Source organism: Coptis chinensis, chromosome 3, assembly GCF_015680905.1.
Source record: "Coptis chinensis isolate HL-2020 chromosome 3, ASM1568090v1, whole genome shotgun sequence".
In the NCBI taxonomy this organism is placed as follows: domain Eukaryota; kingdom Viridiplantae; phylum Streptophyta; class Magnoliopsida; order Ranunculales; family Ranunculaceae; genus Coptis; species Coptis chinensis.
In genome coordinates, this window is record NC_141458.1 from 35,175,021 (window position 1) to 35,189,156 (window position 14,136).

The 14,136-nt window shown below is 34.7% G+C and overlaps 1 long non-coding RNA gene across 13 annotated transcripts; it reads right to left on the reverse strand.

Annotated features, from left to right (window-relative positions):
• Positions 1 to 103: 103 nt before the first annotated feature.
• On the reverse strand, positions 104 to 5,318 carry LOC147509336 (uncharacterized). 13 transcript variants are annotated; one of them, XR_015218471.1, is made up of 8 exons: positions 4,824 to 5,318; positions 4,528 to 4,596; positions 2,876 to 3,018; positions 2,735 to 2,794; positions 2,535 to 2,630; positions 1,649 to 1,711; positions 771 to 848; positions 104 to 544 (listed from the first exon to the last, which is right to left on the reverse strand). It is a non-coding gene; the product is annotated as an uncharacterized LOC147509336 (long non-coding RNA). The 13 variants fall into 13 exon arrangements; XR_015218460.1 differs by having other exon boundaries at positions 104 to 541; positions 2,535 to 2,612; positions 4,824 to 4,852; XR_015218459.1 differs by having other exon boundaries at positions 2,535 to 2,612; positions 4,824 to 4,852.
• Between the last annotated feature and the right edge of the window lie 8,818 nt (positions 5,319 to 14,136).

Genomic DNA, 14,136 nt, shown 5'->3' on the forward strand with positions numbered 1-14,136 from the left:
TAGGAATGAAACTTGTTGAAGAGTATATGGACATAGTTTTTGTTTCTAAAATTATACATACTTATTGCATGCTCAAACTATATGAACTAATAGGACATCATCATGACAAACAAAAAGAATCTGTATATTGAGATTTGTAAGATATTATCACTTATCAAAATTTGTCATTTGGTTGTAGAGGCCGAAGTTTATCATGAATATCAGGCTGACTTATGTATGCAAAACCAACCTCCTCATCCTGAATTATAAGTCACTGGAATCAGTCAAAATCATAGTACAGTTGCAGCAATCATATACACATGAGAACCAAAAGGGCCGATAAGTGAGTATTAATTGCTCCCATATACATTAGCATTTGCTCTTCCATTATACTTCCTCTGAAAACCTAATATCGTTTTCATGGAATTCCGATCGCAGTATGTGAGTCGTCAATCATCCCCTTTACTTAAGCCCCTTTGTTGCTGGCCCAAGCCAAGGCATTCTTAATTCCTTCAGAGTTCATCACTAAGTTGGAGTCCTTCTCCAGGTAGGTAGAGCTAGCCTTCTAAACAAAGAAAAACTTTTCGTAATCGTAATAATAAGAGAAGTGTTGAAGCAATATAATAATCATAATATATATTGTTGAAGCAAAGCAAATAACTCTAGAAGTGTAGACACAGTTTAAAACCATGACCTCAAAATGATCTAAGGCTAATGGAACCAATGGGCATAAAAAATAAGAGAAAAATAGTGTTGCTAAAACAACAAAAAATATGATAGTTTCTGCTGACCTAACTTGGGCAATATCCATTCAAAAACATGTAGTAAGCAAGATTCTCCATAACAGGCTCTCATAGCAGCAACAAATACTGTGCAACAAAAGCAACACAGATTTCCATCATAGGGCTAACCAAAATGAGTCAACGATTTAACACCAGCAATTGGAGTAGGACTTGGCAGATAATAAAAATAAAAAGAATATAATGTGACTAAAATAGGAAATCAGCTCACGGAAAGGAGTAGGAAAATTGGATCCAAGTCAGTTCCTTTGACGTGGTCAGGACTCAGGACCATTCACCTGTTCTTTAGCACCTGTATTTTCAATTTTTTTTAATACTAACCAAGCACTCCATGACCACCATAATCAGCGTAGTACAGCAAGGTTTGGTCATAAGGGTCACTATCAACAATCTAATTTCCAATAATTCGAGTAGAAGTAGTTTTATTTCCTGTAAGAGCTGGCAAAAAGTTTTGAATGGTGACTTCTTCTCTAAGTATGATCCTATAATTAATTAGGGGAATATCCCCTTTGGTACTCCAACATAAACATCCTCACCGCGAGACTATGAAACCTATATGAATGAAGTCCGTCTAAATATCATCCAATGTTATAGGGTAATGACTACTCATCTGGTATTGGCTATTACATAACCTTTCAATAATTTCAAGTTATAGAAGAACCATGAGAAAAAGAAAAGAAGATCAGTGTGAAAGGTACATGGTCACAAAAATTTGCAATAAAAACAGTGTACCTAGATGATTAGTACTTAGAGTTGTCCGCCTGCAAATTAGATATTCAACATTGGAATGCTGCACTTGATATATTTAGCAGAAAAGGTAACAAACCAAACATCTTGAAATTCAACACACTCGAGGAAGATCAAATGACCTTTTGCTCATATCAGTGGCCACAGTTTCCATAACCAAATCCATAGTGGATCCACTGAATGACCTGCATCATAGTGATCACTATTATTTACTAACTAATAAATTGTATTTCTTAATAATTAATTAGAAAAAATAAAACACTAATAATACATGATTAAACATAACTTGCCTAGTGTATATTAATGTAATAACATATTCTATTATAGATTATGGTGCCATTTCTTCAATTGCCAAGCTAGAAATATAGGCTTCGCTTTTACGTAAGAGGGTAAAAAAAGAATGGAACTAATATGTCTAATATAAATCAATTACCTATAGTTCCATTATTTTCTTCCTTGACTTACATGCCGAGATTTTGATATAAATTGATAAGGGGGCAAACATAAGAAACCAAATCATTAAAGCTAGGGGCTTGGCCTCGCTAAGAAGCATTAGATACACGTGCATGCCCTAAACCCTAAACCTCATATGCAGTTCCAATCAGCTGGCCTTCCAAAATCTCAAACCATCTAACCATTAGTTTATACTAATCAAGTAATTGGTTGATATAAGAAATAGCATTTTCAGTTTTTAGTCTTACATGATAAGAAATAACGTTATTATATGATAAGAAATAATGTTTCCAGTTTGCAGTATTATTGGATAAAGAAAGATATGATATTTCTAATTGGATATATTATGTGTTATTAACACACATTCTCCACATTCACGTATAACGAAAAGACAATTACCTAACCTATTTCATTTTCACTTAAGAGTTCACTGTGCACAACATTGTCAGCAAAACCTTGTGATAATGAATCAAACCCAAAAAAAACTTGAACATGGATGAAACAGAAATAAGCTATATATTAAACATACCGAAATAAGAAAAGGTGTAGGCGTACCTTAATGAGTATGCATGTTCTACTGCATCTCCAAGTATTATTTTAATATACAGAACACTATCCAAAGCTAATCCCCTCCTTCACCGACAACAAAAACTATTTTTTAACATCGTCGTTAAATGGGGTTGGAATAGAGGCGGAGGGCAGGAAATATGAAAACTCTTGTATTTATGTCTCGTAAGAGAAAGAGAGAAACTTACACTTGCTTCTCACTTCTCTGGTCAAGGAGAAAATGCTCATTAGTCATTACCACCAAAGGTCTGAAGTTACAAGCAACATGTATTAGCCCCTAATTATTACACAACTGAAAGGCAAGGAAAAAAAAGGTATAGAACTAAAACCTTTAGCTCGGCAGTCCTTTTGTGTTTCTTTTTGCCCTTATTCTTCAATTTCTCTTGAATTTGACCATTTCCCTCAGAGACAGTCTCGTCGGCATAAGGAGTAAAAATAGCTTTAGTTGCTTCTTTTACAACATTAGTTGTGCCTGAAAATGTTAAGGGAACCAAGAATTAATAAGTCTATATAAAGGAAATGTACGACATATGATTAAAACTACTTAATGTTATTATTCTAGGTACTGAATCAAATCAATCGGTCAAATCTATCAAATATTTGCTTGATGGTCAACTGCATATGATTTTAGTACAATCAAATTATTGAAAAAGGGGAAAAGATAAGTTTTGTTTTACCCTTCCGCTGCCTTCCTTTTGCCCATAGCACTGGAATTATTCGGATTTACAGTTTCACACAAAGGGATCAACTCACATGTTCTTTACCGAAACAAAAAATCAACTCACCTGTTGCGTCTCCTACTTTTACATTGGTTTCAACTTTCAAGTGTGCTAATTGTGGGGCAGAATCCTCTCCAACATATAAGCAAATGTTGTACAAATGTAAGTTCACGATTCATAATCTGCTTTTACCAGGAAGCCCAACTTGTTGAGGCCTTAAAGGACGTAAACAAGGGGAAACACTTTCGGGCAAATGATAGTGCGAAGAATGCTTTGGTCACCCAGAGTGCACTCGAGTAAATGAGTCACACTAATGTTGTTCATTGCTTAGAAAACCTTGGGCATTTCAGATATTTGAAGGATATTTGTGCTAGCACTCAAATTAGCTCTTCTGATGGCCCTTAATCAAGTTTTGTTAATTGTGGGTTTATAACCTAAATTTCATTTGATTCACCTCTTGCAATATCTAAACATTATCAATCGTATATGCATCATAAAAACTTAAAGGACAATGCAAACGAAAAAAAAAAAAGGGTCAATCCACACATACTGCACATTTGCTCTAAAAATTGCAAAATAGTATAAGAGCATTAAGCAATAATTTTACATTATTTTTTTCGTTTCCTTCCAAACTTAGCATCATCAGTACTGAAAGACTATCTGGGTAAAAAGAGCAGGGGAATTATATGAAGTCAAATACAAACACATTTTCACAACTTCTAGCTAAATGATAGGTAGGATACAGAAATGTTCTAGTACCCGCGAGAAAGAGTGCAAGCCCTCTCATGTGTAATGTATAAGATATCAGACCGACCACTCTCCGCAATTGAGTAGACGGTGGAATCTCTCCGAGTTCTTCGAAGGTATTCAGCATTTCAGCATTTATCCCCCATTGTTTTAAACTCATGACCTAATACTGAAAGAGATAATTCTGACAGATGAATTTTTTTTGGTAAATGCTAACAGCGCAGACCACTACCTCCAAACGACAGAGCCATGACAACTTTCAAAAATGTGAGGGGAGATTTGAGGGCTCATGTTAATCCATAATGCTAAAGAAAAATATAATAGTGCTAATTATAGTCTCGTAGAGGATATAAAACAACATTAACTAACATTGGACTGGATTGAAGGAAAAACCTAATGATAAAAAGCTCCATAAACACCATTAGGAAAACTGAGAATGCATGATAATCTTTAGAGGCATTTCATCAAACAATATGTAACTAAAAAAATACGAAACACTAATTAAAATCACATACCTTAAGAAGAGAAGATTACACATCGCCTAAAAATCAGAGAACTGTGAGGATTCTCTTGACATTAGAAACCTGAAACAACAAAGTAATAAATAAGATAATAGAACTGACCGACGATGGAATTGAAGCATTTTTCAACTTTCCATGCAGTCCAAAGCTTTTTTCTCTTTTTCTACGAATTTACAAATTGAAGAAATCAATTCAATGTTTCAATTACCAGAGTTATCAAAATTTAACTTAAACAAAAGCTGAAAATAATGTCATCAAACCACACTATCAACAATCTAACAGGGGAACACCTTTTGGTGAGAGAGGATGGAGAAAAGCGCAATCGAATTGGTTAAAAACAAAGTGAAGGTCAGGGTGAGGATGTTGTTAGCTTACGAAGAACCTTTGGTAGCGTGATCACGACCGAGTCTTTCTTTCTGAGGTCCCATTCAAGCTTTCAAGAAAAAAGAAGAGAATGAGAAATACTTAGACTTGTAGATCAGGACAAAACGAATGGATTAGATCCAGCCATCGTAGCTATGTAGCTAAGTTTCTGAATTGTTTGTTGAGGCCATCGTAGCTATGTAGCTAAGTTTCTGAATTGTTTGTTGAGGTTAAGAGACCGGAGGTTAAGTGATTAGAGGTTTTTTTTTAATTTAAGAGACAGAGAAGAGAAGGCTATTGATCCCAAGTATTTCAAGAGAGGCAAGAGATAATACGATTTTTTTTTTACCTACTGTTTGCAAAAAAAGATGGGATACGTAGAGATTGAAAGGGAGACGAAAAGGGAAAGGATTAGTGTATTTATGGTAATTTAAGTCTTAATTAATGACTAATAAATATAGGCGTACAATTCATATAGTTATATAGTGCGTGTATTTGGTTTTCAACCTGAATTTACACAAAACTCCTTTGTGATGGTGTTATAATTTAAGGGTATAAATGGAAATAAAAGTTGATATGACAGAATAGTCCTTTTTAAAGGCATTGAATATTTTATTTTAATATCTAATCAAGGGTATTTAGTGGTAGATAAAAGGTTGGTCTAATTTAAAAGGTCAGGTTAATTATGGTGTACTTTACTAATAGAGATATATACAGGGGCGGCTCAAGGCTATTCCGGGGCCTAAGCGAAGTTCGAATAGGGGGCCTTCTACAATTCATACCAATAAAAATTGTTTACAACTTATTGCTTTATTTATGTTATTTCATCATATGAGTGCAAACCCTCATCCTTTATCTGGGTTTGGGACCGGCAATGTATTATCAAAATACTTTGGCGGATTTAAAAGTTTTTTTTTTTTTTTTTTTGCTTTTTCAAGAAATTTTTACATGTCACAAACTTCAATTAAATTTCATTTTTCTTACTTTTTGAGCTGCAAAATCACTAATTAAATCTTTGTATTTAAGTTCTTCTAGAAAATCTCTTTCTATAGATAATGTAGCTAATCCACTCAATCTTTCTTGTGACATGGTTGATCTTAAGTAAGATTTAATTAACTTTAGTTTTGAAAAACTCCTTTCTGCTGAAGCAAGGGTTACAGGTACTGTCAACAATATTCTATAAGCTATATAAGCATTTGGAAAAGATTGTATTCTTTTTAGATAGTTCAATATTTTAATTGCGGATTTATTTTTGGTATCTAAAATTTCTCTTAGTAGTTTTAATTCTAAAAACAAATCTGTACCATCAATATCACAACTCTCTCCATGTTTCAAAAAACTTTCAAGATTAAGACAATATTCTTTTAACCTATCATCATCTATTGATTTCAATTTTTTCACGTCAAATAAAAATCCGAACGTTTCTTCAAAACTTTTTAACTGTTCAAATCTATTATTAAAAGATGATATCGCTTGATCAATTATATATAAGAAAAAATTAGTTCTAAATGACTCTTCAGGTGTTTGAGTTACTTCATTGTCAACATTCTCATCAAATTGTCTCTTTCTCCGAATTACACGTTTTTCACGAAATACCGGTTCTATATCCATTTGACGTGCAATATCCATGGATGCTATTTTAGCTTTTTCAAATCCTTCTTCTCTCAGACTTTTAAAAAAATGTGATTAGACCTTTTATTTGATTTATAGCCATGTCAATGGGCATATCTTTAGATTGTAAATCCTTACTAACCAAATTCACAAAGAGCTAATATATCATACCAAATAACCATTCCAAACAAAAACTCATAATTTTCTAAATCATACAATGCTAGACTTTCGGCTTCACTCTTTGTTTTTGGATCCTCGCTAATTTTTGCTAGCTCAAGTAGAGCATCCCTAATTTCTGGTGCTTGAGTAATCAATGCTTTAACACTCTCAACTCGACTTTCCCAACGTGTTGGTGACAAAGTCTTCACCGTATATTTAGTTAAATACTTACATAAAACATCCCATCGTTTTGTAGAGGAAGAAAACAAACAATAAATACGTTGCAAAATTCCAAAAAATGATATTACCTTTGAACAAGAATTCGCCATATCACATAATACTAAGTTAAGACTATGACGTCGACATGGAGAGTAAAATGCTCTAGGATTTATATCTAACAATCGTTTTTGGACGCCTTGATTTTTACCTTTCATATTTGATCCATTATCATACCCTTGACCTCTTATGTCGTTAAAATCTAATTTATATTCTTCTAAAACACGTAATAGCTCATTAAAAAGTCATTTACCCGACGTGTCTTCTACTATTATAAAGTCTAGAAAATACTCTTCGATTCTTATGAGACTTGAGGAAACATCTACACAACGTAATATGACAGTCATTTGTTCTTGGTGACTAATATCAGGAGTGCAATCAAGTATAACAGAATAATATTTTGCTTCCTTAATTTTCAGAATAATTTTATTTTTTATTTCAGATGCCAACAATTGTATCAATTCATTTTGTATATTGTGACTAAGATAATGAACCTTTAATTTATTATCATGTTTGATTCGCCGGAGATGTTCTTGCATAATTGGGTCAAACTCTGCAATCATTTCAATTAAGCTAAAAAACAGACCATTATTAGCTTAATAAATTTTCTCATTCTTTCCACGAAATGCCATATTGTTTTTAGAAATTGTCTTAACAACAGCAATAATTCTTAATAGTACATTACTCCAATGTTCTTTTTCCATATCAATTTGCTCTTGGATATGCTTATCAATTGTTGTTTTGCTGTTTAATCTTTCGCTTAACTCATCCCAAAGTGTCAAATTATCAATATGACCAGTAGAAAGTTCATGTTTTTTAAGTTTGGTACCAATATTTTGCCAATCATCAGTCCCTTCACCGTTTAATTGAAATTGGGTGCAACTTGAGTTAAATAACTTGCAAATGAAAAACAAAAGACCTTATTGCAATATTTTGAATAAACTAACCAATTTCTATCAAACTTCTCTCCATTTGGTGCTACTTGGGTATAAAATTTAGCTGAAAATTTTCTTTTTGTCTTCATATCAATAGGAAATTCTAAGTCACTAACTCTAATTGGACCCTTCTTAACTAACAAATCTCTTGGTTTTGTATCAATTTTACCCCATTGTCCAGGGTCATAAATATCTTGAACTAAAGAGTTGGATTGTTCATTGAGGTTCTCATCAATACTAGCAAGCAAATCTTCTGTTGAGTTATCATTTCTTTCATTTGTTTGATTTTCTTCAATGTTATCTTGAACATAAACACTAGGAGCAAAATTTACATTAGGATCAGTATCAATGTGTTCTATATTTTCATTATTATCCACTTCTATTGGTTGGTCAGGTTGTTCATTTACTATATTATCACTTAAACTAACCGATTCACTTTGTTTATAGTTTTTTATAAATTTAAAAATAGCTCCTCAGCTCTTTGAGATTCAATCGCCTCATCTACTTTTCTCTTTTCTTGACGTTTTTTATTACCGGATTTATACTTTCGGTTCATGTCAAAACAGTAAAATAATATGCAAGCAGCAAGCAATAAGCAATAAGTCCTCACATAGTCACATAACATACCAAAATATAAAATAAAATGGAAACAATCACCGTGAGACGAAGCTTAATTGATAGGCGAAGTCGCGTTTGAAGTATAGGGTAAAAAAGTAGACAATCCACGAGACCACGACAATCACTTTGGCTAAGCAAGTAAGCAACTAGTCCAATTATACCTTAAAAACCACTATCCACTATCCAAAAAAGAAAAGAATGAGTTTGAGTAGAATTAAATTAGAATTTAGAATATAACAATTTAACAATTAAAGTAAAAAAAGACACCAACCTTTTCTTTTCTTTTATCTTTCTTGAAAATGGAGAGAAGAAGAAGAATATAGAGAGTCAGAAAGAATGAGGGATTATAAAACCAAAGAAAACAAAAAGAAGATGATAGAGGTAAGAGTGTATTGTTGGTTTTATAAAGAGATGAAGAAGAACGTTGATTAGTTATGGAGGCGTGCATTATTTTGCTTGAGAATTGAAGGCGTGGGAAATGGTGGAGAAGCTGAAGGCGAGAGAAACGAAGGGTCTGTTCTCTGTATACCGTTTTTTTTTTTTCTTTTCCAATGTAAAAACGTTTTTTTTTTTTTTTCTTTCCGATAGTGGACTGGACTGGAATATATTGGGGGCCCCTTGAGCTGCGGGGCCCTAAGCCGTTGCTTATTTTGCTACATGGATGAGCCGGCCCTGTATATATATAGCTCACAGAATATGTCATACACAGAATTAATCCTCTTATCTGCCTGTAATATCTATCAAATATAAGTATAGGTTGCAAGTATCAAAAAAATGCGTCCAAAATGTTTAAATAAGGCGGAGAAATCAGAAGACATGCAAATACAAAGCATGCAATATGTAGGTATAATAACGCCAAAAAAAAAAAAAAAAAAAAAAATCAGTTCATTCCAACATAATTCCAATGTCTTGCGACAGTTTGTGAAATATATATATATATATATATATATATATATACACTACATCTTATTATATTATATAACATGTTAACATTCCATATATTTTCCTCACAACGCTTGGAATACTAGCCGCAGGGCAGCCTCATCCTCCCGACCGGCTAGGGCCCCGAAAGTTGGTTAAAAAATAGGGCCTCATCCTCTAGACAATTATATTATGTATTATCTTAGTAAACACTAGACATGTAAAATGATTTAGCTTAGATGGTACTGAGACTAGTTTTCAAATGGTTGTTCTAGAGTTAGAACCTTCTTAACATCATTTATTTTTATATTTTTTTTGGAGCCTAACGTTCAGTTAGACCCCTTCGTTGGAATTTGGCTTGGTCCCCCAAAGTGTCAGGGCCACCCCTAACTAGCCAGGTTGTATGATATATGAATTACTGGTTTTTGAGACCTCCAAAGTTATCATCTATTAAAGCTAATGTCATATATCCAATCAAAAACAAGAAATCTTACTATGTGAAGCATGAGAATAGTATTTTTAGGACACACTAATAGCACGTGTCAGATGTTTTATATATCTTTACTAGTAGTATCTCTTATAACTAATATGAATTCTTAAATTCATCCGGGTATTTTTCTTACACATAATACCCCTCCTGGATGAATAATTAAATCAAATACTTAGATATTTATTAATGAGGAGTACTTGGTCTTTTTACGCCTTTGTAAATTCTTACTACCAATATTGTCCTTAAATTAAAATATTGCTTACCACCTTTGAATAAGAGTAATCGGTCTTTTCATAAGGGGGTAAATTAAAAAACCAATTCCACGCCATTTTGAATTGTACGCCACACCATAAATGACGTTTAATTAGCAATAATTGGGTAATTTAATTAGACGTTAAAGAAAATGAAAAGTGGATAGAATACGAAGGGATGAAAACTCAAATATTATTTTCTTCTCGCCCTGCATAAACCCAAAATCTCCACACTCTTCCGACTCCTTAATCTCTCCATTGAAACCCAACTATTCTTTGTTCATTAAAGTTTCTTCACTCTATAAGATCTCTTCGTATCCATCACTCTGTCACACGCCATGGAGGAGGTGAGATACTATTATATTTGTATTCATATATTTGTTTTCATCTCTTTCAGTTGTTTAGCGAATTTGAAATCCAATTCTTTGTGGGATTATCTGTCAAGTAAATTCTTAGAAAGTTATTTGTAGTCAAATTGTTTTTTTTTCCCCAAATAAGCTAGGGTTAGGCAGACCCCACCTGCATTAAATTAACTTTTCCTTACATATATATTACCACTCGCATCCTCTTTTACAATTTCCTGCACAGGAAAATCTAATGGATGTGCAAAGTGAACCGTAGAAAATTCACCATTTCCATGCAAACTAGCAAAATAATCCGCTACCCTATTCACTTCACGAAAAACATGAGTAAAGGTTATGAATCTGAATCCATCTTTCTTCCTTTCAATAGCTGCCATCACATCTCGACAGTACAATGTGGTTTCTCTAATTTATTTATCGCTTTGATGGCTCTTAAGGAGTCTGATTCAATTTCAACTTCTAAAAAGCTTTCTACCAAACATCTTTCTATACATACCTCTATCGCTTTCCGTTCTTGGAATAAAACTGACGCAAGTCCTCCACTTCCACAAAACGCAGCCAATACCTTTCCTTCATTATTTCTAATGACACCTCCATGACCTGGACCATTGTCATCTAAAACACCATCTGTGTTAGCTTTCAACCTATTACCCAAGGGGGGAATCCATGAACAGTTTGTATGTAACTGCTGTTTGAAATGAGTAATAATACCTAGTCTGACAAACAGACGTCTTCCACTTGCACTGTCACTAATTTTCGGTCTAGTAACTTGAAGATAATTCCTTGAATCACGCACTAGCTTATTAAAGACCACCTCAAATGGTTTAGCATTGTGCTGAAATCTTCTTGCATTGCGTTCTTTCCAAATACTATCCACCGAAGCACAAATGAATACCTTCAAGATCTCTCCCACATCTGAGTTTTTACAGCTTCGGATAATAGAGAACCATTCTTTGTTCGCACTGCTCACATCAGTGAAGATACCAAGGAGCTGTTTTACTCTATCAAATAGATACCTTGAATAGGGACATTCAAAAAAAAAAGATGAGCTGAGTATTCTCTGCTGCTTTCGCATAGACAACATGAAGATTGGTGCAGAATTTGTTTTTGAACTAACCTGTCTTGAGTCGGCATACTATTTGAGAATAGCTGCCATGTTGTAAATGAGTGCCGCGGCAGAACTAACCTTCCCCATACCAAACCGTACCAGGATTTTTTCTCCCTTTTCCTCGACAATGCTTCATATGCGCTCTTGGAATTGAACCTACCACTCTGATGAGGAGTCCATACAATGAAATCACTGTCTAGATGAGAGTTAATTTGCACCTCCAAAATGTCCTTCTTCAAATCTGCATCTTGCATACCTTGTACTTCTTCATTCCATCTGCCATCAGTAATAAGCACCTCTACTATAGCATTCAGCTGAAAATCCCAAGCTGCTCTCGCCTCTGCATCCTCAATCAAAGGAGAACGTGCACACCATATATCGTTCCATAATAGAGTGTTTGCCCCATTTGCTATTTCATATCTGATAACTCTTTTAGCCTCCTTTCTAGACGCCAAAATCCTTCTCCAATTCCATGAGCAGTCTTTTGGTATACTCATGGTCCAGAAGAATTTTTCTTTGATGTGCTGCTTCCATGTCTAGTTAACCCATATCGTATCTTCTCTTGTGACCAATTTAAAAATCAGTCCACAAAAGGCACCAATATTCCACCGTTGTAAATTCATTACCCCCAGTCCTCCCTCCTCTTTGGAAAGACAAACCGTACTCCAACTAGCTTGATGGTGCCCTTTCTTTACTGTAGATCCAGTCCACAAGAATTGTGCACAAATCTGTTGCACATGTTCAAGAACTGTGGAAGGTAAAATGAAGGTTCTGGACCAATAAGTATGAAAAGCAATAAGGACAGAGTTTATGACTTGAAGTCTTCCTGCATGAGATAGCAATTTTGATTTCCAATTCGAAATCTTGCTAGTAACCTTCTCTATTAATGGTTGACATTCCCTTATTCCCAGTCTTGCCGAAATGAGTGGAAGCCCACGATATCTCACTGGAGGTTTAATCAAGTCAATCCCCATAATCTCAGCTAAAGCTTTAGCATCCTACTGATTAAGACCTCCAGCTAACAAAGAAGTCTTATGATTATTAATCCTTAGCCCAGTTGCCTCTCCAAAACCTTGTAGACAATCTTTAATAGCTTGAACTGAAGCACTATCGCCTTTACATAACATTAACACATCATCAGCAAATGCTAAGTGTGTCAATCTCACCTTGCTGCATTTGGAATGAAGCATAATGTTTTTGTTATTGATGCTCTGCATGAGAAGCCCACTGAGAATTTCCATTATCATCACAAACAGATACGGTGATAGAGGATCACCTTGGTGAATGCCTTTTTTGCCCGTAAAAAAACCTTCAGGAGCGCCATTGATGAGAATTGAGTACGATGGAGTAGAAATGCACATCTCAATCCATTTATACATAGCTTCAGGGAATTTAAACACTCTAATCATGGCTAAGATAGATTCCCAGCTCACCATGTCATAAGCTTTCCTTATATCAAGTTTTATCGAACATCTGGGGCTACCATACTTCCTGTCATAACTTCTGAGGAGCTCATGAGACAAAAGAATATTATCCTGTATTGATCTGTCAGGAATGAAAGCCGACTGATTAGCATGAATAATATCATTGATGACAACCTTTATCCTATTTGCTATGATTTTAGATATGCACTTATACACTGTGTTACAGAGCGCAATAGGACGAAAATCTTCAACCTTAGAGGGATTGTTAACCTTAGGAATGAGGCAAATGAATGTGGCATTAACGCCTCTAGGAAATTTGAAGAATTTAAAGGCATTAAGTATAGCATTAGTAAAGTCATGCCCAACAGTAGACCAGCATCTCCTGAAGAAATATGGAGTGAAACCATCAGGACCCGGAGCTGCATTCTCATTCATGCCAAACGGCGCTTCCTTAACTTCTTCAGTCGATATCTCCATTTCCATCTATGCTTGCATGGCAGGTGATAGAAAGGATTTGAGTTTTAAGCAGTTGAAGAAATCCTCTCCACTTATCTCTCCTGCTTCAGTTCCCAGAATCTCACCATAATACTCAACAAAAGCTTTAATTACATCCGTTTGTCCTGTAACAGTACCTCCATTCGCATTCTGAAGACACTATATACCACTCTTTGCCTTCTTTTCCTCAAGAGCTTTGAAGAAAAAGGGTTAGTTGCAATTAGTGTTACCCCGTTTTCAAAAATATTAGTGATACCCCCCCCCCCTCCCCCATTTAAGTGATCCAACGGTCAGATTTCTTCATCTGAAAAAAAAAAATCATCTCGTAACCGTTGGATCTTGCAATTAGGGGTAACACTAATTGCAACTAGTAATGGGGGGGTAAGTCTAACTAACCCGAAGAAAAATGTTGTACACTTATCTCCCTCTCTTGTCCATGTTTCATCCTGTTTGGATTTAATCTCCGCAGCCTCCATTCTAGCTAGCTCGCTATATTTCTCTAGAGCAATTTTTTCATTTTGCCCTAAGAACTTGTCCCATGGTTTAGCTTGCAGCTGTCTTTGCACATCATATAGAAATTCCCTTGCCTG